Below are 26,370 nucleotides of genomic sequence, written 5' to 3'. Positions count from 1 at the left end.
AAATGAACCTTGAAAATAAGCTTTTGCATATTTTCAGTTCTCGTGCCCACTTTTTGCCTGCGGTTGGATTCAGTATATGCCCCGAGGAATGTTTTCTTCATCCTGTGAAGCTGCTCTCACATTACGCTGCACTAACTGGGGACAGAATGGGGTTAGTGGGAGCTACTCTGTTTTTTTTTTTGTTTATTGCAGTAGCAGAGCGCGGGGTAGATTTCCCCGAGAGCTGCGTTGCAGTAACTGAGAGCAGCAGAGGGTCGCTCTGGGTTTGTTCTGGAGAACAGAAGACAGGGTAAGGTTCACCTCCGTTGCCACCAATAGAGCTGAGTTTTGAATTGAGCACCCGATGTGTAAATTAACACCTGGAATTAATTTAGCATCGCGTTTGCTAATGAGAAAATAGAAACGCTGGTTTATAAAACAAAGAAACACACAATTCAGGGGGAAGAATAAGTGGTAAGGAGGGCTTGTTGAAAGGCTCAGCTGCAACCTGCTTCATAAGGCAAGTTTGTTGTTAAATTTAATGGGCTATAGGTGTTGATTGGTAGAGTCATAAAATGAACTGTTAATTTGCTATTCTAAGAGTGGAGAAGCTAAATTATGCAAATTGATTTTAAAACTAGTCTGTTCCCAGCATACAGTATAACAAGGTAACATGGCCCTTTCCACACCATTATTTCTAGGACTCTTCCCCATTGCCATCGTTGGTAAATCCTAACGCTTTGAAGTGCTGCGAGGCTCTGGTTCCCTCTGATCTGCACTCTCACCAATGCCGCTCGGTTAGGTGCCGCCGCGCTGTGTCAGCTCAGAAAGGGCCTCCCTTTTGTCACCTGCGTTTGAGCACCAACGCGAGCCAGATTTTAAACCGACAGCCCAAAAGAGGCAGCAACGCTCGCTGCTTCCAGCGTGACACGCAGGGAGAGAGACGGCGCTGGGGAGAGGAGAGCTGGCGAACAGGCAGAGTTCAGACCGCTGCAACCCCATCGCCCGGAGCCGAGACGGGGAAGGGGTCAGCATTTACACTGCATGAAGAATGAGATGTATCCTGCCAGATCTGGTGTTCCCAAGGCAGCTATGAAAATGTCAGCCCCGGTAAGCTCAAAACGAGCACCTGAGCAGATGAAACACGCAGCCCGTTAGAATCAGCATGCACGGGGCAACAGGTAGAGCGTTTGCTGAGCACAGTATGATAAATAACAAGCGCGCGCCGTGGATGCACAAAGAGCTGAATCTCAGGATAATGCTGAAACATCTCATATCTGATGTGTGAGTTGTCCTGGGATTTTCATGCCGCAGACGTGGTGTTGGCACCAACCACAGCACCGCAAACTTTGAAACTCTGTCCACTATGATATCAAATTTGTTCCTGCTCAGAGCAGGGTTCAATGGAGCATGTTGCTGCTGGGTTAGCCAAAGTTCATCCTGAAGCTGTCTTCTTCATGGGAATGGTAAGGGCAGCATCCAGATCAGTGTCTTGGAATTTCTTAGTTGGTGTCCTGCTAAGTATGTAGTTCCTCACATTAACCCAGTGGCCAAGTCCATATAGCAATTCCTCATCTTCCCAGGCCCACTACCAAATTGTAGGACACTTGCGTTGCGGAACTGTGGGAGCACTATCCAGCAGGGCTGGAGAGAGGACAGGGAGCAGGGACCTTGACATTCACCTTCGTAACCTGCATCATCCCCCAAAATGAATACAACAAGGTCTCGCAGCCCGTAGCTGCTGTCCCAGGGCTCTCTCCAGGCTCTCGTGTCACATTTTTGTGACTTCTTTTACAGCCATGAAGCTTACAGCTATAATTTATTTTTTAAGAAATGTGAACACCTGGATTCTTCGGGGAGAAACTAGATATACCACATTGACCGTAGACTAGCTCTTTTCTAGCTGTTTCAAACAAGAAGTCTTTGTAGGTTGGGGGATTGCAGCATAGATGAAGACTTTTTCAATATCCATAAAAAATAACTTCCAAGTGAGCAATATTTCTACCAAAATGGCTTTTTTTTTTTTTCTTCTTTTCAGTGAGTTAGAGTAATTCGTGCTGGTAGGCGAGCAGAATTCTGCATCTAATATTGACACTGAGGAGAGGTATAAAAGCTATTACACCCAGTGCCAATAGCTTCTCTTTTCTAATCAAAACAATGTCAAATAAGTAAGAGAATAGCAATGAAATAAGCCAGTTCTTTCCAACTCACCCGTTCCTATAAACCAAGCAAGAAAGTGTGATGGCATTTCAGATATTTGGAGCACCCAGCTATGAGGTCCTGCAAAACCCCGTGGTTTTCTTGTGCGTTGTTTGTTTTGGGGTTTTTTATTATTGCTATTATCATACTCACAGCTGTTAAGTGAATTGCTGAGAAGGTTTCAGCTGAACATCCAGCAGAAACATGCCTAGGGCAAGAACAGGGGTTTATTTATTTAACTTCAGCAACAAGGAAGGGAGGAGGGAGTCTCGCTCATACATGTCCTTCTTCAGCTAAGCGTTGCGCATCTGTTTGTTTCGCCAACATCTTCCCTCGCCATGTCCGTGCCTGGCTCATCTGACCCCGCAAGACCCTCTGCCCTCCTGCCTTGTGCCCCTGGGTGTGAGGAGCTTCTGCCAAAATCCCTCAGGCGCTGCTGAGGGAGCAGCACAGCCCACGTCTGCCCCGTGCGGGGAGAGGAGCTGCTCCGTTTGGAGGAGAGCAGTGGGCACGTACACCCCGGCCCCGCTCCCCCGGCCCCTCAGCTCTGCTCCAGAGAGCCGAGTGCTCACAGCCCCCGTCCTTGACCCCTTGCTTTCGAAGGCACCCCCCACTGCCTTTGCAAGCCCTTCCCCATGAACTGGGCATCCCCTCCCAGCCCTGGTGGAGGGGGTTGTTTCCCAGACAGCGCTTGGCGTTTTCTGTTTGTGTTGGAGGGGGCAATCAGGCAGGGGAAGGGAGGAAGCCCTGGACAGCACTTCAGGAATGCTTTAAATCAGGGATTCCTAAAATTTTTTTAAATTTTTTTTTTTTTTTTTTTTTTTGCAAACTGCTAGTGAAGAAAAAACTGAGCTGTAAGGCAGTCGCAGTCACGAGCCAGCCCCACTGCGTCGCGTGCATTGCTGGGCAGAGGATGGGCAAACCCCTCCTTGTCCTCGTGTGTGGAAATGAGAGGCCAGAGCAGGGTAGACACGTTGGGCCATTCAGGCAGTGGCTATTCCAGAGGAAACAGCACAGGGGATTTTTGTTATTCTTATTTTGTTTTCCATATCAGTTATGAACGATTCCGCGTATGCAGTGTGGTAGATGACTCATTTCCACGAGTTAAGACCAAAGCACCTAGAGTGCAGCCATCCTTAGTATAACTGCAGTTATCTCCATTGAGGCAAAGACTCTTTATATTGCTAAGAAACCACTTGTGAGAGTTGCGGGCACTTTACCAGTTAGGTCTCCAATGAGTTGATATCTGAGCAAGAACAACTAAAATCTCAGCTTCTTCCCTCAGCCATGGCTTGGGCTCAGCGTCAGTCCACGGTGGTACCTCAAGGGCTGCAAAAGGAGATTTATTATCCCATGGCCAGGCCACGAGCCTGTTTAGGACGCAGATATCTGTCCCCAAAGTTAGCCCTTACCGGGGATAGGGCTGGTGCAGGAGCTGACAGGAGCTCCCGCATTAAGCACTGGAACAGGCTGCCCAGGGAAGGGGTTGAGGCACCGTCCCTGGAGGTATTTAAAAGACAGGTAGACATAGTGCTTAGAGATATAGTTTAGATTAGTGATGGTTTTTGTCAGAGTTAGGTTGATGGTTGGACTCAATGACCTGAAAGGTCCCTTCCAACCTGGGCGATTCTATGATTTGCACAGAGGAGATCAGCCGCGTGCGCACCTGGCATCACCCGCTGTCGAAGGTGTTGACACCAAGCGCAGGAGGGACGTACCTGCCAACTGCAGGTCCCACTGTTGGAGCACACCAGGCTGTGTCCCAGAGCAGTGTCCCACCACCTCCACGCCACCTGTGGCATTCAAATTAGGGGGTTGTGCGAATCAGGATTCACACCACTTCTCGTTGCCCAGCTATCGGCATTCAAATCAACTTATTTTCCATACCAAGGGGTCAGACTCTCACACCTCATTTCTTTTCATTACATCTTTGATTAAACACATCCCTTTATGTACATCTGCTGATACCAGTGGTTCCAAGTAGGAGGCTCGGTGTTAATATTCTGGTATCGTTGCTCTGAGAAGCACCCTATGTTTTGAATAGCTTCATCAGGTTCAGCTACGTTTCTCAAAGAGGAAGAGATACCCCAATAAGGGTGGAGAACACCAGAGTTCAGCCATCAGCTGAACCGATGGCCTGAGCTGGAATACCCCAGAATTTCTGGAAAGATAATATGGCATTTCATTGATTATTAAAGAAAGAATTAAGTTTTGGGGAATAAAAATATCATTGCCCTGGTATATTTTATGTATTGGTATATTACTATAGTAACAGTATTAAGTTTGTTCTATTTAAAATTAATCTATGTATGAAATAGAGGGAAGATAGATGCTAACTGGGGGATTTATTCTTTACAAAGCAGAGCTGGCTGTCCCGTGTGAGGAAGACAGTGCTATGGGTGAGGCAGGCTGGGTGGTGCTGACCCTGCCCTGCTCCACCACCGAGTGGTCAGGGACACGGTGCCTCGAGCTGTTCAAACTGGGTTTTGTGGTCCTGTTGTCCAAAGGGGATGCGCTTTGCTTTAAAAGGAGAAAAAGGACCACATTTAGCTGCCTAAATTAGGAGCCGGGAGCCCTCCAGTGTGTTCCTTGCTGTCTCAACCTTAAAACCTCTCTGGGTACTTAGGCATGTCCCTCCCTCAGTGGGACGCAGCAGATATAATGGTTCTTTTCCTTCCCCCTGTCCCCAGGGACGAGGGGGACCAGACAGGGAGGGGACTCTTTGAAGCGGTACCAATGCCACAGCACGCTCCGCTAAAAAGCAAACGGCTCTCATCCTGCACGGCAAATATTTGCCTCCTGCGCGGGGACAATCCCGAGCACTGGAGAGCATCTGTGGCAGCAGTGGAAAGACATTAATGAATCTCTGCTGATAAGCACTATTTACCTGTTTTGCCTGACCTCCAACTGATAAACCAGACGCGCAGAATGGCACATGCTGACAAGTCTTGCTGCTCGGCTCCGCTCGAGGAGAGCGTTTTCCCTCCGCCCGGGTGTATTTGCATGTTTTTTCTCCCCTAGTTTAGTCCCGTGTTTTACACGGCGGTGGTGCAATGAGTTTGTGCTGTCTCACTGCCTGCCGTGGCCCAGGGCGATATTTCCTCTGCCCTCACAGTGTGTCCTTGCTTTTGATGGTCTCTGCATACGCGGATTACGGTGTGAAGGAGTTGGAGGAGGCTACCTGCCTTTTTTTTTTTTCTTTCTTCTTTTTCTTTTTTTTATCAAATCCTAGATTAGCCAGAACTGGAGATGGAAGATCAGCCCAAGTGAACTTGATTAGCGGGAGCTCAGGAGATCTGTATTTCCCATGCAGTGCTGTGCAGTCGCCTGGACTATAATCCCAGCCCAATGCTTAATGATATAAACAGTGCTAATAACTCTGGGTCACCTGTCTGGGGAAGACAGATAAGGAATTGAAAATTATGCACATTACCATAGGTAATCTACTACCAAATACTGTTGAGTAGAGACCTCAATTTTTATTTTATTCCCCTTATGTTCTTGCCTTGATTGCACAGCAAATAAATTGGAAACTCAGAATTAAAGGGCCTGCTAATTCAAATTGATCTGCAGCCTCTAGCACCCCGTTCCCCGCAGAAGGTGTAAATGGATCCTGGTATCCACCCTCCGACAGCAAATCTTCAGTCTTCTCTGCTGCATCGCCAGAAATAGGGGAGAAAAGACTATTTTCGATGGCACTAGGAAAAAAAAGAAAAGTTTGCAGAGGGAGCAGGTGATGTTCTGCTTTATTGTATCAGACAATTACTTGCTAGCAGTTAATATCCACAGTCCTATTTCTGTCCCTACAAACCGAACGGCAGCTTCAGCTTGAAAGTCACACTCAAATTTCAGGACAAAATGGAACCCGTTCTGGCCTTCGGAGGGAGCTGAACCTGCGGTAACCTCTGCTGTCAGGCGACGGGCAGAGCTGGCGCGAGGCTCAAGACCACAGGGCACCCACCAGCCCTTCCCGTCGCTTTGTTACAGCCAGGACTGGGGGGGGGGGCACGGCACGGTGGAGGATGGTTTATTTAAAATCTGACCTGGTAAGAAAATCAGTCCCAGCACCCTAGGGTGGGTGACCTTTGTGGACAGAACTCCGTCCACTTTCCTACAAGAAGAGAGGAAGTAATAAATAAATAAAATAGAGGGAACAAATGAATGTATCAAATGCCCAGGACCAGAACTGATCAGCATTTGCAATGCCGTAGGCAGGATGCCAGCTCTGGGGCAACGCCACGGGCCATCTGGACTCGTGGGACCATCCCTCCTGTGTGGCCACACAACAACTTGAAGGTCTCATATGGGACAACCCAGGTTGCAGCAGCCCAGCTCTGGCACATGCAGATCTCATTACAGGGACGTTATTTTTTTTATTTTTTTTTCTTTATTATTCCTCCTTACACAGATGTAAATTGCTTTGGGCCAGGTGGAATCACCTGCCACCTCTTAAGCGAGCCTAGGTCCTGCAGGGGGAAATGGGGATGGCATGGATTATTTTTGGGTCTGACTTCTGAGCCCACGTTACAGCTGCCACCCACCGGGCTGGGAACTGCAGATGAAAAGTGCCCTTTGAGCAAAGTGAAAATAAAGAGAAAGCAGTGCTGTTACTGTAGATTACATTTCTCTCTGCTGCTCGCCATGTGACAGACAGACTGTGTTTCTCTATTTGTACCTGGAATGCTCCAATTTCTCCCGATAGTCTTAAAACCTTATTTTTAAATCTTTCTTTTGACACTTACACAGTGTGACTTGATTTGATAAATAAAACCTTCTGGTGCTGTTGTTCAGGTCTGAGATTAAACGCTTGATGCTCTACATAAGGAAATGCTCTTGATGGGTAAATTTAATCGCTATTGGTTACTAGCAGGACTAAGTTAATTGCAGAAGGTTCAATTCACAGGTGAATTGCGGCAGGACCACATAGCCAAGTCCATGAACGCAAAAAGACCCCTCACTATGGGTTGTCTCCGCTGAACATCGCGTTTCATGCTGTTTGTGATAATTTGATAGCATTTTATTTATAAGAACAGAACAAGCAAAGTTACTTTTCCAGTAACTCAGAAACGACACAAGCTAATTTTTAAAATTTATTGTGGAAGATATATTTTATTGCTCTGGAGCAATGAGAGGCATATCTGAGTCATCCTTCTTGCTGATTATGTCTAGTTGGTGAATAATACTGCAGTCTACCGTACAAATTTTACATCTCAAAGCTCTTAATGCTTCCACCTCAAAGTGTTTAAGGCACACCGGTTGGGACAGTAATCTCCTCGTTGCAGACGTGGAAACTGAGGCACCCGGAGGAGTGGTGCCCACGGCATCACCCAGTGGTTCCGCAGCCGAGTGAGGGCATAAGTGCAGGATTGGACCACTTCCCATTTCAGCTTGGCACTTCAGTTTGTTGCGTTATTCATGGTGTTAATAATTATTTGCGTGGCAGTAGCCACTAGAGGCCCAAAAATGGACCCTTCTCACTGGGTCCTTCATGGAGTCCTATCCGGGCACAGTCCGTGTCTCGAGAGGCTTACGATGCTGTAGGAAAGGTAGATAAGGGACAGCAGAGAAAAACTCGCACAGCTTTGTCTCCTGAGAGCTGTGTATATGGTCCTGTGTTCTTATACAGGACAATCGAGCCGACAGACCGTATATTCCAGCTCCTGGCCTTCCTGTTTGATGTAAGAAGAGTGGGTTTAATTTAACTTTATTTCATTATGTGAATCTAAAGTTATGTTTTCAGTCATTCATTTACCAAATTTGTATGCGTTATGGCTTGTGTTGCCCTTTGTATACTGCTTCCGCAATCACTTTCCACGCAAGGTCTGCCCTGTACCGATGAGACTAGTTGGAGAAGGGGAAATTATCCATAGCCCAGCAACGCAGAAACACATGTGCATGCACAACCCCACTTAAGCTTAGGCTGGGAAGGTTAAATGCTGTGCAGTCTGTATCACTGAGATACAGTAAATTCCTTTGCAGAAGTACGAGCTTGTCTGATTCTGCAAAAAAAATGTAACAGCATCAAAAACATGGCACACAAAGGTCAAGGCAACATCAATCCGTGAGAACTATCTGCTAGAGTCAGGTCTCTCCTTATGCCAGTTTTGATGAAGACGCTTTATATTTTTAAATATGCGTACTTAAATATCTATATAGTTTTAAGATTTGTTACGTAATGTAGTTGTTGCTTTTGGTGTGTGTTGGTGACACAGATCTTTAAATCCCTACGTGTTTTGGGTCTAACTACTTCGGATATCAGATCTCACCCTAGATATCAGTTTGATGCAACTGCACTGGTGGAGGTCATCTAACTCCTTAAATCAACTTTGAAAGTGGGTAAACTGAGGATAAGAGGAGAGAGGTGACCTGTCCCCGGTCACGTGAAGAAGGAATAGGTGATTGTGCGAGGAGTCCCAACTCTTGTTGAGTTTTCAACCGTGTTGCATCCCCCCTTTTGTGAGTTCCACTGTGAACTTAGAAGAGTTTCACTTTCATATTGGCTTTCCTGGACACAGTCCCCTAGTTTTAAAACTACTGAAGTGGTAAAATACCTCCTGGCATTAAGGACAAACAAACTCAGCTGTTGTCACGAATGCTATTGATCAAACATCACTTAAACTAACAACATTACATCGTGTCACCCCTGTTAACCAATTTGCTTGAACTGTCCATGTGCACCTGCACCAGCTCCTCTGTTGCAAAGACAAGGCAGGATAATACATATGGAAATTTCTGCGACGTAAATAACACGGGATGATTATAACCGTATAGACCCTGCTGAAAGGTCTTGCCTAAGAAAGCTCATACTCAGTCAGTTCCTGGAGATTTTCAACACAAATAATAGCTTACAGTATGCAATCGGCTTCCTGGCCTCTTGCCTGAACCCGTCACGGTTTCTGTTGTGCTCGTGGACTTCTGCATTTATAAGCACTTTCTTTTATCTAACCCTGAGAGTCCGTCATGTTTTATTTACCCTTCTTTTAGCTCTACCTATACATTTCCAGCTACACGAAAATCAATAAGCGCGTTGCTAATTTTAACCGGGGGGGGGGGGAAAAAAAAAAAAGAAAATTTACTAGAGAATTAAATGCGGTTGGTTTTGAAGGCTGGTTTTTGAGGATTTCTTTGGTCTGGGATGAGGAAGGTTTAGTTATCCAAACTCGCTGATTTTTTTTTTTCTTGGCAATCCATCATCGGCACCAGCATGGATTTTCAACATCTATGTACTTAATTATGGTACAGAGCCAATATTTTTGCAACTCTTGTGATTTGTACCTACCTTTTATAACAAAATTAAGAGATAGCTTGATTTTCTAGAGCAATTTGTCAATGGAGCCCTGGAAAAGGCAGGCAATTCCTCGGCTGGCCGTTGGGAAGTTTCAGAGGGCCTAATCACAGCCTCTAGTGGGGGGAAAAAACCTCAAGGTCTTGATCCTAGGACACCACTTGGGACCAGGGACCACTCGACTATACCCTTAATGCTGCTGCACACGCTCAGAGATGTTGGATAGGTTGCAGCCATAATCTGTGCCTCAGTTTCCCCATGTGGAACGACAGGGTTTTTTATATTGACCTCATTTACCAAGCAATGAGAAGATTTGAGCTTTGCTGTGCTTCTGTCTCAGCCTTTCCTTTCAGCATACCTTCTAGCTTCCCTTTACTCTTGTGTAGATCTGTGACATGGTATATTTCAAAAAAGATACGTATCTATTTTCCTTGTCTGTGTACCTGGAGAATAGTGAATGAACATGCAGCATAAATTTAAAAAAATAAGTAAGTAAATTAAATATTCCAGAGCAATCAGTCTGCCAGCAGAATCTTTCAAAAGCACAAAAAAATTATTCAGGGGAGAAATAACTCTCAGCCCATTTATTTGATTCATTCATAAGAAAAGGGGAAAAAAAAAATAAAAATCACTGAATTCTGAATGGAAGTGTGCTTTGGACCAGATCCTGAAAGATGCTGAGCTCTGAACGTTCGCCTTTGAACGCTTTCTGCTATGCAATAAGCACCTTCATCCTCGCGTGAGCGCGGTGGCAACTGAGCATCCCCAGCACTGCGCAGGATCGTGCCTGTTGTCAGGAGCCTGTCAGCGGGGCTTGGGTGCTTATTTGGAAAGAGATAGCTCATGTGCTGGCGTGGTAATAACTAGATCTAGGAGTATCCCCCTGGAAGCAGGTACTTGCTTTAGATCTCATAGACATTGTCTTAATTGTACACTAAATCAGAGCGAGATGGAAGACAGTTCAACCGCAGGCAGCAGAGCAGACGGCGCTGGGCTCTGGTGGTGCTGTGTATTATCAACCCCAACCAAATGCTTTCTAAATAAGGTTCACGTTTTGTGCCATAAACTCTGCTGGGTTGTTACTCAAAGTGATCTGTTAATGCATCCCCGAGCTAGATTTCCTTTATTTCCTTTCTTCCTATTTTTTTTTCTCTCTCTCTCTCTTTTTTTTTTTTTTTTTTTGGTGGATAATAATCAACTTGGAGAGGGGTTTTAAAAGGAGAAAAGGTTATTTCACTGGCATCAATTTTTGCATTAAATGTGCACTTGGCGAAGTGCCAAAATATTTAATATCTCTGCCATCTGTCCCAGCTGAATACAATTTAAGATTTATTGATTTACTTTTTTTTTTTTAATTTTGGCTTGAGACAAGGTTAAGACTTTAAAAAAAAAAAAAAATAAAGAAAAGTATCCTTTTCCTCCAATGGCATCGTAATCTTTGGCTAAGACCGAACTGCCTTTAGACATGCAGCCGGTGGCAGCTGTCTGGGGTTATAAACAATCTTTTTGGAAATGCTTTCTGCCCTGGACACCTGTGACTGTGCACATCATGCGTCAGGAAGAGAGGTTGTGTGCGGGGGGGTGTTCCTTTCGGTCACTGGGAGACCTCGTAGGAGAGGTTCATTAACGTGGCAGGGTTTGCAGTCTGTGCTGTTTTCAAGCAGATCTGGGGCTTTCCAGTCCTCCAGCCTCCTCCCCCCAGGTAAGGACAGCACCAGGGAGGCGACTCAGGAGCGCGGGGGGATCTCGGGGGAGATGCTCCACCGACAGTCAGCTCTTCGGAGGAAGAACTGAACTTTTTTGAGTGTAGCACAAAGGCAAAACAGGTTCCTGGGTGGCGATGGGGATCTCTGGGCAGGAGCCCAGCAGTGCTAGACCAAAACACTTAGGCAGTTGCTTGGGAGCTTCCTTCCTAGTGGTGCAGAGGAAGGGGAAGGTGGCATTTCTTAATGAGGAAAAAAGCAAGCCCGGAGGCAGCGTTTGCTGAGCCATGGGGCTGATGGCCAGGCTAGAATCCCACAGCTGCAAACCTGCGCTGGGTAACTTAGCGTTAATGGTTAGACTGCCACGTTTCTCCACCACCTTCTCAGCAAATCCTTACCAAGGGGGAGAGAGAGAGACAAAAACCTTGAGCCACTGTAGCGATCAAGGTTCGGTCAAGGGCCAGTCCCTCTCATTTTATCCTAGCTCGCTATTTGTTTTAATGACCTCCTGCGTTAGCAAGTTCTGCAGCTTGAGTTCACCCACAGAAATTAATGGACGCATTCAGAGGAGTTTTGATTAGCTCCAGCTTTATTCACATAACCCTGAGTATCACCTAAGGAGAATGCTAGGTATGTTTGTGAGCAATTATTTGTGTGGTATCCACTCCCCTTCCCATCTCCGTAATGTAACCTGATTCACTTCCACGGGAACTCGTGTCATTCAGCTAAAGTGCTCTTCCCAGCGCCCGACTAACGCCGTGGTGCTGTGCCATGCGTGTACCATTTCATTATTGTTTTAACCTTATTATGTTATGAGAACCTTTGCGTGGTTTAGTGCACTGGATAAGTGGTGCAGGTCACTAATGTACCTCTAATCTGGTAATAGATAATTAATAACAATTACAGCTTCACCGTATGATCCCACGTCCCTTTGTGAACACTCCAAGTCACTTTATACCCTACTGCCAACCATCTGTTTAGAGGCTCGGCTGTAAACGATGCCTTTCCCACATCACCACCCTCTGATCTTCCACCCATCCTGTGATGCGTCCCTGGGTCCATCGTGAGGATTGCACAGGTCTAACGTGGTCCGTGCTGGTGTTCTTAAAGGGAAGTAGTTAGACTAATCTGCAGTTCATCGCTTCTTGAAGCATATGCCGCTCCAATCGTGTGAACAGAAAGGGCCAGCTTGCCGGCTTTGTACATGAAGTTTGCTGCTTGTTTGCAGTCGCATCCCTCTTTTGACTTCAACTGAGCTGGGCTAGTTCATGGAACACTGATCTACCTCTGACGACTGTTCCTTCGCCAGGCTGAAACCAGCAGCCTGCAGGAATGGCTGTTTCCCATATATTTGGAATTTCAGTAAGGTCATCTGCAGCGTAGGTTCTTGCACGAGGGCAAGTAAGATTTTCCATCAGCGTAAATGTTTGTAGCGCTAATACTAACAAACTTATCAAGCTGTGCATTGACAACCCGATCCCCTGGGGCAAGAAACACATGGCACGGTTTCCCTGGACAGAACCGAGTCGTGTTTGTTTTTCACTATTACTGCAACAGGAGGATTTCTTTATAAAATATTTATTTCTCCCCCCCACCCCCCCAAACATTTCCCTAGGCACAAATTAAAAATAACTGCAATGTTCTCTGATTGTTAGGAGAACCTTGAGCTGGAGCTTTATAACTATGGGTCTTTACCATAAATCAGAGGAGCCCAGCCTTTATAGCAGGGTGAGCCATTCAGTTCCGGACAGAGTCAGAAAAGGGCAATTTCTCCCTGCAACACACATAGGTGCTGCCTGCCCAGCTCTCCCAGAGCGCGCCAGATTTACTGAGCATGCAGAGCATATCACTTCTGCTCCCGCATGCACATCCAGCAATTTGCAGGCGCGTAGCTCTTCCCTCGGTGGGGCGGGTGTCCCTGCAGAGGGGCATGGCTGGAAGCAGGCTGCCATGGCTGGGAGGTTTTGTCCCTAGCCGGCGGAGCCGAGCTGCACGCCGGGCTCCACGCACGCCTCCAGCAGCAGCGCTGCTTCCCATCGCCCCCAAAGCCTCCTGGTCTGGTCCACGGTGGATGCACATTAACAGCCCGGTAGGAAAGGTGCTGGCGACGCCGCTAGGAAAAAAGGGAATCGATTCAAGGCGGGGTGAGCTGTTCTTGGACATCGCTGTCTTTCTCCTCCGTCGCCATGTTCATGCTAGTCGCAGGTGCAGTGAGGGCTTGGGGAGGAGCCCTGCAAAGCTGCATCAGCAGAGTGGTCCTTCCACCCCGTGAGCCGCATCGGGAGCATCTTCCAGAGCCATGCAGCCGGGCACTCCCCAGGGAAACATCTGGGCACACAAAACATCTAACCGGGGCTTTCAGGCTTTTAGCCCCAACTGGCTGTAGTAGATGCAGAAAAAGCAACAGTGCTGCAGCCTCCCAAAGCTTTATCCATCCAGTGATGATACTGCATTTCTCTTTTGGAACCACCGAAAGAGACACATCCTTTCTGCTTTATTTATAAATTTCCAAATGAATGGAATGCTTCTTATTTTAAGTGTCCGCCAGAATTTCTTTGGACCAAGAGCTGAGATACCGTGGATTGCATTTTATGTGTTAGCGTTCAGACAGCCTATTGCCAAGTACGTTAGTCCTTAAATAATAAATGGCCAGTTGCTATGAAGAATTCCTCACCTGCCCGACAGAGAGGAGCAGCCCATACAGTTGCGAGTGCGCGTTATCCCCCTGCCTGCTGTCACAGGAGAGACTGGTTCTAAGGCCGTTTCCTCTGGTCTGCGTAATCCTGGGCTTTTCTGCTTAAGATACTGTGCAAAGCTAATATTTTGGTGTAGAAAGGACTTTAGGACACTGGCATGGTGACACCGATCAACCTTTCAAATCCTGCATTTTTCAGTGCCAAGTCCACGTGTTTAGTTCATCACATGGGGTTTAGACTCTGCAGTGGGAAGAAAAAAAAAAAAAGGGAAAAAAAAAAAAGATTTCTGTATTGATTTCAACCAGAAGGTAAATACAGCAGGCCACGTTCTCTACTGGTTTATACCTCCTCAATGTAATCTCCTGGAGGTCCAATAGGATTGCTTGGGATGTCACTCAGGCTAGAATATGGCTGGTCCTTTAATATTTGCACAAAATGAAAAAGAAAAAAAAACCTTTTAATTATTTAATATCCATTCTGGAGTTTGCTTTTCCAAATGTGCAAATACAAATCAATAAATGCTCTTTACAGATGTTCGGAGATGTCTCTGAGTCAGAGAAACTCCACGGGCTCCCCACAGAGGGAAAACTGCCTCCATCTTTGGCAGCAACCATAGGAAAGCGGGGGGGTGGGGGGGAAGAAATCCTTTATTCTCCTTTCTGCTTGCAAGCATTGTCTATAAAGCATCAGCAGGAAATTCTAGGGAGATTTTATAAAGTAATCCAACACGGATAGTTCCATTTAGTTTCAACAGAAAGCGTGTAGGAAACGTTCTGGGAAAATCCACAGAGGTTTCTGAGGGTAATGTATCACAGCAAACGGCCTCTTTAAAGTTTAGCAGGCAGGCAAGAGGCGAGGGAGCGCGTCCTCCTTACGTTACAAATGAGGCCGGGGTCACATGTGTTTACAAATCAGCCCTTTATTAAAATCCTCTTTAATAGGGCTTTCCTTAGCACAGTCCTGTTGAGATGAACAGAGCTGGACATGAGAGGCAGCGCTAACAGCAGCCCATTAACTTACTGCTTATGTGACTCTCGTCGAGTCTGGAGAGACCGACTTCCACTAGCAGTAATGAGCCGAGCAGGAGGGCTCCTTCCCTAATACCGCTCTAACGTATCGGTAACCCCATTGATCCCGTCGTGGCTCACATTATAACATAGTCTTATTAAAAGCTCTAATTTGAAACATCGAGATATGGTCAAGGATGCGAGGGCCAGGCTGTGGAGTCTCAGCATTGACTCCCCTTGAGTGTGTCTAGACGTCACACAGGCTGTGGAGACTTTGCCTCAGGTCCCAGCTCTTACCAAGCTGCAGCCTTTTTTTATTTTATTTTTTTTCTTCCTTCCCCTGGAGATCTAAGACCAAGGTCCTCGGTGCCGGTGCATGCCTGCTTTTTCTGCATGAGCTGAGCGGTAGTAGGTAGGTCCTGAGATCCCGACCTTTTCACCTGCAGGAGGAGGTAATTTAGCCCCCAATTAATGCTTTTATTCCAGAAGAGCACCAGAGTATGGTACTCAGCAGAGTAGTCAGGAGACCTGGGTTCGCTCCCCATATGTCCTGCTGGATGATATTGTTCAAGGCGCACCATCTCCCATGCCACGCTTGTGAAACTCAGTTAATGACGCTGACCTCACAGAGGAAGTGCTGTGAGAGCTTCTTGCCAGCAGTACCCAAGACCTAGCAGGTTTTTCTTACGTTTGTGATCATTTAAACCACGTCAACCCAGTAGCTGTCAACCAGCTACTAAAGAGCATGGGAGACACCGGCCTGCTTCCAGCACGACTGTGGGCCGGCATGCAGTGAATGAAGAGGCCACCCGTGTTAGCGTAATCCAACTCTTGTGTGCCCTCACACTCACCCTCATTTATCAGCCTGTAAATTATTCTCTGTTATTGTTGCATTTGGCTCATCAAAGCTTTACACAAGATAAGTGTCTCGCAAGGGTGTGAAAATACACAAAAGCTGCTCACTGCCCCTACTTGCGTTTACACCTGTGTCTTTTGGACACCTATTTGTACAATCCCACTGTCCCTCAGTTCGTGCTCTGCTGAGGGGGTGTGCAGGGTCTAAGGCAAGTGTCATCTTCAACCCCCCCCACACACCACACCAGTTCCTGGCCCCCGCGTGTCCACCCGCCCAGCTCAGCCTTGGAGTAAGGCAGGGCGGGTTCCATTGAACCAATGGCAGGGAGCCCGGGGATGAATTTGGCCCATTATTTACAAATAATTTAAAGCAATTCTGTAAATGTTTGTGTGCCCGAAGGTCTGCGGATGATTTACAGCTCTCTCAAATTGTGTAGACCCTTGATCCGGCAGTGTCATTCACAGTAATGGGATGTCTCAGCTGTCCAAACAGAGACATGTTTTAAATGTTAAAAATGTTCTGTGATCGATTTTCTCTGTTTATAGTAAATGCCTTGATTAGATTCTCTTGTAGGCGCTTCAAAGGCAGACTCCCACTCGCAGTCTTCCCATATGATGAAATCTAGTTCTTTCTTTGCTCTACTTTTTTATTTTTCCCTCCCTTAAATGAATTCAGTGCTTGAGAAAGGTGACTGATTGATGGCCTTGAGGACTGAGGCTTTCTGAAGCAGCATCGAGGAACGTGGTTCTGCCGCCTGAGCTCCAGGTGAAGGGGAGATCTCTGAAGGCGGGGGGGGGGGCACGTGAGACATGGATCCTCTTGGGATGTAAGGGGTACCCAACCTTGCCACTTCCTGGCCTCCACGTTAAGGTGTTTAGCTTTATGTCTTAATAAAAGGTAGTCAAACGTCATCTCTGTTTTACATATAGAGAACTGAGACTGTGAGGAACCAGGTGATTTGGCGGAGCTGGGAGAGAAATTGCAGAGCAGAGGTGGGAACGGGCAAAAGATGCCCCAGTTGGGTACTTTAATCTCGGTTTATTCCTTCCTTAGATCTCTGCATCTCTATTTTAAAAAAAAATGCAAGACAGGTTAAGGTATTTTTGCGAAGGCTGCTCTGAACTGGATTGAGACCATCAATTCATTTCACATCCATCACTAACCAGCCATTAAACGCAATGGCTTTCATTCTCCCTATTGACCTGGTCTGTGATCAGACCAGAGACCTTGAAATGCGAACAACGCTCTATCCTATTAACAGACCCCTGAGCTGTCCAATCCCCCTGATAGTCCTGTCCTTTTTTCTTTCTTTTTTTTTTTTTTTTTTTTAATTTTTAATGGAAAGAGCTCCACTTTAATCCGTGTGTCTCTATTGATCAGGAGATCAGGTCTACTTGATGTGCACTGTGTAAGACAGTATGACGCTAAGAACAGCTTGTGACTTAGTATGAAAGGGTCAGTCTAACTTTCACTAATGAACCTCCCTTTTTTAATATTAGTTAATTTGCAACTTGCCCTTTTGAATTTTACCTCTGTTCCCCCTCTTCAGTCGAGATTACCAGCCTTCCTTCCCCACTTCACAAACTCTCTTTTCTCCTGAGCCTTTTCACTGGCATATGTAGACGTTTCATCTGCAATGCCGTAATGTCATGGACATTAAAACAAATAACAGGAGCCCACTATTTCTCTTGGAAATATCAGAGATATGTATGCAGCGAGAGAACAGAGCCTCACAGACAGAAAGACAATTTCATTACGTTTTTATTTTCCAGATTTGGATGGTTAATTGGTGATAAGACGTAGGAGACAATGGTCTTCTCAGAAGATGCTCTCATATTCATTTGACTTAGAGTCAGAGGGGTTAGAGGAGCTCTGTTGGGCTCAGAGAAGATTATTTCACACCAGAGATCAGATCATAGACATGGAGAGCTCACAGCACTCTGCCCCATTTTCTTTCATTGATACCAGTTTGCTTATCAGTCTGCCAATACCATATTGATCTAGGCGCTCCATGAGAGGGGGCCCAGGCCTTTTCACTGGCCAATGTGTTAATACTACATTTTTGATCGTCACTGTAGTGTATTGTGCAGCTTCTTCCCAGCAAAGTTCAGCTCAGAGATGCCTATCACAGCTGTCCCGCAGAACTGCCAGTTTTCTTTATTAGACAAGAGATGTTTTCCCGGTCAAGCTCCGGGGTTTCCTGCCCTGTTAGGGGATCAAGTTGTTTCTACCCATGTCTCTGGTTGTAGAAATCACTCTGCTTCTCTATTAAATGATGGCTAATGTCCTTTCATACCCCTAAAAATAAATATGAGATAAATACATCACTGATCCTCATTATTTAATTTCCAAGGACTATACATCGATTGTTGAATAAAGCTGTCAAGGGTGAATTAACAACTCTTCTCTACTGTTACAAACCTACAAATTAAGTTGAAAGGGACCTTAGCTTTTGGATAGCGTTGCAGCATCAACTGTCTTCCAAAGCAAACCTCTCTGTACCGTCACAACCAGTCACCTCTGCACCGTTCTTGTTTTGTTTGGATCACGTCTAACCCCAGTTTGTGCTGAAACAGAGCCAGGCCAGGGGCGTGCTGGATATTTGCAATTCTCTGGGCACAATGATGGACAGACCCAGATGGTAATTTCAGACGTGGAGAAGGGTGAGGAAGCACATAATAAGCCCCAGTCAGCTAGGTGCAAATCTTTTAAGAGCCTAGACTAGTTATAAGGAAGAGCACAGCTAATGTAAGAATTAATTCAGGGTCATGACAAAGCAGAAGGGAGCTACTGCATGTTTGAGTGCGTTTGTGCGTGTGCCTGGAAGCACTGCTCGTGTTCTGTAGTATCTCTTCACAATGTGTGTTTTGGACACTGCATTTTAAACCCATTAAGTGTGAGAAGCATTTATACACGGTAGAAAAATCAAGAAATTAACTCCTATTGCACAACGTCCTTCCATTAATTTATTTAGTGAATTATGGGCTACTGAAAGGAGTTGGCCATTCCTTATTTTTAGGAACTTTAATCAAGTAAAGGTATGCAGTAGAGTTTCTCCTTCAATACTTGCCTACCTTCGTGTGTTCGTGCTGTCCTGGGCTAGCAATGTTTCAGAAAGAATTCACTCCACTTTTCTTGGGACTTGGTTTCCTTATTGAGCCGCCCATGGGGGAAGCAGCTATGGCGCTGGTTTCTTTGACAAGGATAATACAGACCTCAGAAACCAAGAGACAGCAGCATTAATGCACCACTGTCTGGAACCACATTGCAACCTCCTATCTGGTAACGGACATCTCATTGCCATGTCAGAACTTTGGTAATTTGTTCTATGATGTTTCTCTCTGCATGCATCTTCTCTCCTTGTTTCATTTGCTAAATGCCGTCATGACTGTATTTCGTTTGTAGACCACTGCGCGGCGTTACACATGCCGGCACCACCAGCACTGTCTTTACAGATGGGGAAAAAGAGAGGCAAAATTATACTGAACTTACACAGTGCCTCTCAGTAAGCTCGTAGGAGATGTAGAAGTAGAAATAGGTCTTTGGTTCACTGTGACCAGGTGGAGGTGAGATGAAGCAAATGTATTTTGACCAGAATAAAACCAGAACGGGTGGGTGGATTCCCTCGTAGGGACTATCAGCCAGGGGCTCGCCTGTATCTTTCCCCAGTAGACAAGCTGTGCATTGGTTGAGCAGGAAGGGCAAGTCCCAGTATAACTCCGCTGCACTTGCAGTCATTTGCTGCCAATTGTTTTTCAAGCCTGAGCACAGCACGCTCGCTGCTGGGTCAGGGACAAGGAGCTGGAATAATCGGAGTGGGGAAAACACAGGTAGTGTCTCCAAATGGCTTCTGAGCTGTTGAACACGCTGTCACTCAAGAGTCCTGTCGTGGTGGCTGCCTCGGGTCGTTGTAGTGCCTGCAGGGCTGTGCGGAGAGCCCATGGGGACTCCCAATGGGTCTCCCCTCCTCGGGCAGGAAGGAGGTTTGGGTTTACAGGTGGTACCGAGGCAGGAGAGTAGGTTGACTAATAGCAAGTAGAGACAAAAATGTTGTTTTAAAATAGCGCTCTGGAAATTGTGGTCCAGCCAGACTACCACAAGGCACTGGCTGAGTGAACTGAAGGCGTTGCTGCCTCCGCAGCTGGATGCTGCCACTGACTCACTGGGAGGGTAGTGATTGTCGATGGGACTTCTCACCGGTGCCGTGCAGGGACACAGAGACAAAGAATACTTGTACAGTCAGATATAACACCTCCTGAGAAGGTCCATAACTGTTTTTAATTACTCTAATTTAGCTACTGGTGAAGGTCTGCAGAACTAGGGCATGGCAGCTGAGCACAGCAGGGTCACAAGAGGACGCTCCCTCCAAATCAGCTTCAGGCAGGACATTGTATGTGCCTTGTCCTTCCATAGAGGGAGTTTGATTGTGTGCAAGTTCTCTGAACCTTGGGTTTATTCAGTTTGACTGGAAATCTTGTGAGAACAGGCCTTCCTTGCGAGATGTTGAGCAGCCCTCCCGTCCCTGGCTGCGCGATGTCTCTTTAAGCATGACATCCTACGGTGCCAGGACAAGATTTGAAGGGCGTGCATCCAAATGGCCTCGCAACTGGGAAATGTTCATGTAGCAGGGGTACGTTACAAGCCAGTCGGTCTCTTCCAACAGGAGCTTTCTGCCTGAATTTAATCCCCTCTGTGTTATGTACCTGTCCCACTACATGACAGCATTACGCAATGGTCCTCGTCGCTCCTTATTGTCTGTGACTGAATGTCTTGCGTGTGGCTGGGCTGGAATTTTGGGTTTTGCTGATGCCAGGAAACCACGAGGCTTTGTTCTAGTATTTTATTTCTCAGCCTGTCTCCATTGCTCGGGCTGCCCTTTACCGCGTATCCTCCTTTGTTCCCTAAGGGTCACCGAGGCACGGTGAGAAGGCCAGGAGTTTTGCGTAATTTAAAATGTCACATCAAAGTAAGGAATTCATCCTAGCCCAGAGACACAGGCTTGAGACTGCTTATACTTCATTCTTGATTATCTCTTAGGTCAAGGTCCCTGCTAGCAGGAATAGCATTTAGAAAGCTCCTTGGGCTCTGCCTCTGCCACTGACCTTCTCCGCAGCCTGAGGCGAGTCACTTCATTCTTCTGGATTTCTGCTTTCCCTTCCACCTTTCCTTCATTTGCTCGAACAGTGTGTGCTTGAGGCCAGGCGGTATTTCTAAGCATGTATATCTTGCCTACAGCGACATGAGCCCTGATTTCATTTGGGGCCTGAGCTACTGTAGCACAGAAGAATGAACTCGTTCCCACCTCTGTGTCTCCCACAAAGTGCTTTGGTAACAAAATGAAGTGGCATTTAATGAGCAAGCGACAGTGTTTTGCAGTCAGTGCCAAGGGGGAACGAGGGACAGGATGAGTCTCCTTACCAGGTATGCCTTTCCGTTCATGTGCATCAGCTCCGTATTTTTGGAAACAAAGGAGCCAGATTCTTGTCTGGGGTCCCAAGGTGTTCATACAGCAGCAGAGCCTGTAGTCCGCGGATCTGTTCGAGCACCTTGCAATAGCAGTTGGAGCAGTAATAGGCATCAAAGTATGCTGGGGGAAGCAGGATTAATAGAACCCAGTGGGAGACAAGTTGCATCATTATCTGCTGATGACATGATTAGGACTTTTCAACAGAAGCATAGGTATGTTCCAGGGGGGGCTCATCATCTGGCTTAGGCTCTAACCATCATTCAATCATAAAATATTTTCAGGTGTTGGCAGGTGGAAAATAGAAAATTTTTTTTAAGGAAAGATTTTCAGATAGTTTGAGCACTCTTAGAGGACAGTCAATACAGAGGGAGGTCATACTAATTGTTGAAATCAAGGTGATCTGCAGACAATTGGAGAAACGCTCGCAGTCCCATCCTGCAGTCCCTTTTATCACAGCAAGACCCGCAAGTCCAGCTCACAAAGCATTAGACCATGCGCCAGCTCACGCAGCCATCTCTGAAAAGGACGCTTCCAGACACGCAGTGCATTATAAATTGATGCCCACATGAACATGCATTCCCACGCCCTGCAGTAAGTGTAAACCTTGTTTTGTTGAGGATTCCTGGCAAGATTCCTCTGGTTCCTTCCTGAAACTAAACAAGAAGTCAGGGGACTTACAGCAGTCAGAAAAAAAATATTATATTCAGCCTTATTTTAACAGTCCTTCTCAAATTCATGCGCTCTGTATCCCTTAATGTTGAAGGGAAGAATAATACACGTTTACCTAATGCAATGAGTGGTAGTTACCCGTTTTAACAGACAGGGAAGTGTGAACAGGAATTGTGCAAAGACCTGTGTTATCGGGAGGTTAAATATTGTGATAGCTTGACCAAAACAACACTGACAAAACCCAGACTGCTGACTTTCAACTTGTGACTGAAGCAATTCAGCAGACTGGAACAAGTCTAGGTTTGGGCGGTTTATTTTTTTTTTTTTTTTAATTTTTTTTTTTGGTCTTGGAGCAGTTCAATTTGCAAGTAAAATCCAGAGCAGTTCTCTGGAAGGGTGGCCACCCCTTTCCCTCCATGGAAGCTAATGACTCATCTACCAATTCAGCAGGAGTCAGGAGATAGTCATCTTACTGTAATATCTTTTGTCTTTCTCCACCGACACCTCATTGATGGGCAATTTTTCTAAACAACAGCAAAATTGCAGTGCCTGCTTCTCTGTCAATAAATTCCATTATTTCACGTGGAGGTTGGTAGCATCGCTAGAAAATGCTGAAGTGATTACATTGAGGAACTACAGATCTGTGGTCTGAGCACTCTATAAATCTATGGACAAAGTTTGATAAAGCGCATTGATACTTTATCTGACAAGAGCCTGCCTAGATTTATGGAGCTCAAAGCTGTTCGCACTGTCGTCCCTGATTCAATTAATGCAAAAGCGCTTCCCATTTTCACACTTCTTTCTTTTTGGGAAGAAATGGGATCTTGACATTCTTCCCCCACTGTAATGACCAAAATATAAAGTGATGGAATCAGCCAAAGAATAATAGCACGGCTCTGGAGCTGGTGGGATAATGCAATCACGCTCTTTCAGGTTAATGCGCTGTGATCCATGGAGGATTTGCTGCAGTGTGGGGGTGCCATCAGTTTTTCCCCTTAATCTTTTGTACTCCTAATGATGAGCAGCAAAATCGGATGAAATTGTGGCAGGTTTAAAAAATGTTGTACTTTACTTTTTCATTTGTTTCAAAGTTGCTAGGATTGAGGCGCTGACAGACATGGAGACAGAGGAGTTTATACTTTAGTACAACTGGGATGTAGCCTGGGGGAGAGGGTCTTTGGTTGCAATACCCGGGGCAAATTATGTCGCTATCCTGCTTTTGTTTTCTGGAAGTGGCAGTGCGATGGGAGAATGGATTTGGGGAAGGACTGTATTGGGTGTAGCTTTTGAGAAATTATTATTAAAACCTTGATTTTTTGGAGGACAAAGGATTTCTGTGTGACAAGCATGGTTTGGTGGAGTGCAGGGGTAAGGCAGCCTCTGTCTCCTGCTCACTCTTTACCACAGGTAATTGCAATTATGCCCTCCTGTAGCTTGCTCTGGCTTTGTCTAGATTTGCTTTGTTGCAGGAAAAGTGTCTCTTTAATGTTTGCCGTTGCAATGATGTCTCAATGTCTCAAGCTCACTTTTACATCCCTTAAAGTCCCCAGATCCTGCTGGTGCGAGAATTCAGGACTGTTTTTCTGTTGGCATGCACTTAAAGGAGTCTTGGAGTTGGATGTAATACCTGGCATCGGTGTACACTGCAGTTTTGTGTAGAGGTAGTACCTTGCCATGGAGAAATCATGTAAAGCAATTGACCTGCTAGATTAGGACATTTGGCTGTGATTTCTGCCCAAGAAGAGGGAGTTTCTCCTGGCCGTGCCCCGCTGAAGTTTGAGGACTGAAGTGACACTTGAGAAGTGCACAGGCTTCATGATGACCCCTGGGGCAGGGACAGATTCACCCTATAGCATCGTTGCCATACTGTGGAGATTGCTTGCTTTCCCCTGACATGGTGTAATGCCTCTCTGCTCCCTGACAGGAATACAATTTACTGCAATTTACTATAAATCCTCATAAAAGCCCTTCTCTTGTGACACACTCAGTCAGAAACCCTAAAAATGACTGACAGGCTCTTCATAAATATTTATGATCTCTAAAAAAAGATTGAAAGAAAGAAAAGTTAAATTCTTTCCTCGGCGAAGTTTGACGGCGGAGACTTTTCTGCAGCGGCCAGGTCTACCCTTCCTCTGGCGTGAGCTGCAGGAGCTGGGGCTGGGGCAGGAGGAATGGCCTCACCCTGCCCAGCAGAGATGGGGTAACCCTCATCCCCAAATGCACGGAGGTGCGGAGAGCCCAAACCAGCCGGCTCAGCCACGGTGACGGAGCTGCGTCCCCATGCAGAGCCCTCAAGAAGGCAGCCCGGCTCCATTTTCGCTCATGGCACAAAATCCAGAGAAAGCGTGGTGAGACTGAAGTGCCTTTAAAGCCCTAAAAAATTGCCCAAAGTAAGTAAAGCTGCTTTTCTTGACTGCCTTTGCACAGGGCTGCTGCACTTAGTCATTTCTACTCTTTTTGCCATGGGGAAGACAATCTTGATCCAAAGAGGGTCCTTCAAGGCCATTTCTCCCAAAAGAAATTAGCTACGGGCATTTGAGCCCATCCATTAAATCCTGGGGGGCTGATTAAGAGTTTATATCCATTTTATTGCTCTACTTTGACTGCTGTTCTTGTTCAGTTTATAAATAGTTATGACATTTACTGCTTTTAGTTTGGGAGGAAAAAAGCAGAATAGGTTTGAACCAAACAGAGTGTCGGTCTTCGCGATGCAGAGTCAAGCCAGGAGAGGAAATTTGAATGCGGTAAATTAAGAGAATGTTCCTCAGATGAAACTGTCTCCCAATCATAAGTCATGTGACGATAAATTTCAGTTGAGTGACAACAATATTAACAAACTGAAAAAAAGATTGATGTGCATCACGGGTCCATGAATGCAAAATAAAAGGGAAAGGCTTGCTAGCCTGTGATAGGCAAAGTATAAATATGTATCACTTGGTTCTAAAGTGAGTTATGATTACATTTTCCTACTTGTACCTGAAATCTGTAGAGGTTATTCATCTTATCCCTATATCAGCCATGACAGTTATAGCCATGCGGTGCATACGGCATAGATACCTGTTCAGCAGATAAATCAGCAGGCATGAAGGGACCTGTTGTTATCAATTTGATCTTCAGAATAAATATACAAATATGTGTACAGTATTGTTGTCACCGAGAACAATTTCCCTTCTTCTTGCCGATACATTTTTAAGAGGTTGTTCCAAGAGCCACTTTCCGACAATGCCAGAGGGAGATGGAGGGAAGCAATGATCAGGCAGGAGAACTAGATTTATGGACTGTTGTCTATTTTCTTTTTTTTTAAAAAAAAAACCAAAACAACCCAACACTTCCTTCTAGCATCACTTGTCCTCAGAGTGCAATGCTGGCTGGATACAGCGAGCGAGGGTAGGGAAGAGAGACGACGGGGACAGTTACGGTCACTGAACATTTGTAAAAGGAAACCATTCCTGATGAGGCTGAGAGTGGTATTGCCTCTCAACTGGTGCTAAAGAGCTAAAGGTTTTATGGTGCAGCAGAGACTGTAGTTTAATCCTGATTTACCACGGCAGTTCAGCAAGGAGGAGAGACTCATACAGGACTCAGCCAGGCAACTCAAATGCCGCTGGGACCCGCTGGCACTACATGGAGCAGAGAAGCTGGGGAGGGGAAGCCGGGGGAGATTTTTTCTCCTTCACTTGCAAGTCAGACCACAGCGACAGGCACAAGGATGTGGAAACGCTGGGACCACGCCACTGCATCCCTCTGAGCAGGGGGGACATCAGGTCATGTTTGAATCTGAGTGCAGGAATCAGAGGAATGCTGCTCCAGAGGAGTCCTCCCTCACTGGGCACCATTTTGGCCAGGCCACTCATCGTTGTTCCTGAGGATGGGGTGGGACATGGCGCTTCAGACCCCCGATCTGTCTGCTGGAACATCCTGGCAGAGGTACCAGGTGAAGGCAGTATGGTAGCAGAGACAGCAGCTTCTTCCAGCATCGGGGTACCGGAAGGTCCCAGCAAAATGGGAAGGTGGTGGGAGTGACTCCAGGGTATAAGAAGGCACCTGCGTGTGCACATTGAACTGAGTCCTATGGCCCAGGCTATAAAGGCTCGCCCAGCTAGAAATGCTGATGGGTACTAAAATTAGTCAAAAAATCATAGAACACCAGGTCGGAAGGGACATCAAGGGTCATTTGGTCCAGCTTTCTTGGCAAAAGCACAGTCTAGACAAGATGGCCCAGCACCCTGTCCAGCTGAACCGTAACAGTGTCCAATGGCGAGGAATCCACCACTTCCCTGGGGACATTATTCCAATGGCTGATTGTTCTCATTGTGAAAAATTTTCCTCTTGTGTCCAATCGGAATCTCCCCAGGAGTAACTTGTACCCATTACCCCTCATCTTTTCCATGTGACTCCTTGTAAAAAGGGAGTCTCCGTCTCCTTTGTAGCCACCTTTTAAATACTGGAATACAATGATAAGGTCTCCCCTAAGCCTTCTTTTCTCCAGGCTGAACAAACCCAGTTCTC

Source organism: Rissa tridactyla, chromosome 14, assembly GCF_028500815.1.
Source record: "Rissa tridactyla isolate bRisTri1 chromosome 14, bRisTri1.patW.cur.20221130, whole genome shotgun sequence".
NCBI classification, from domain to species: domain Eukaryota; kingdom Metazoa; phylum Chordata; class Aves; order Charadriiformes; family Laridae; genus Rissa; species Rissa tridactyla.
Note: the sequence above shows the minus strand (reverse complement) of the source record.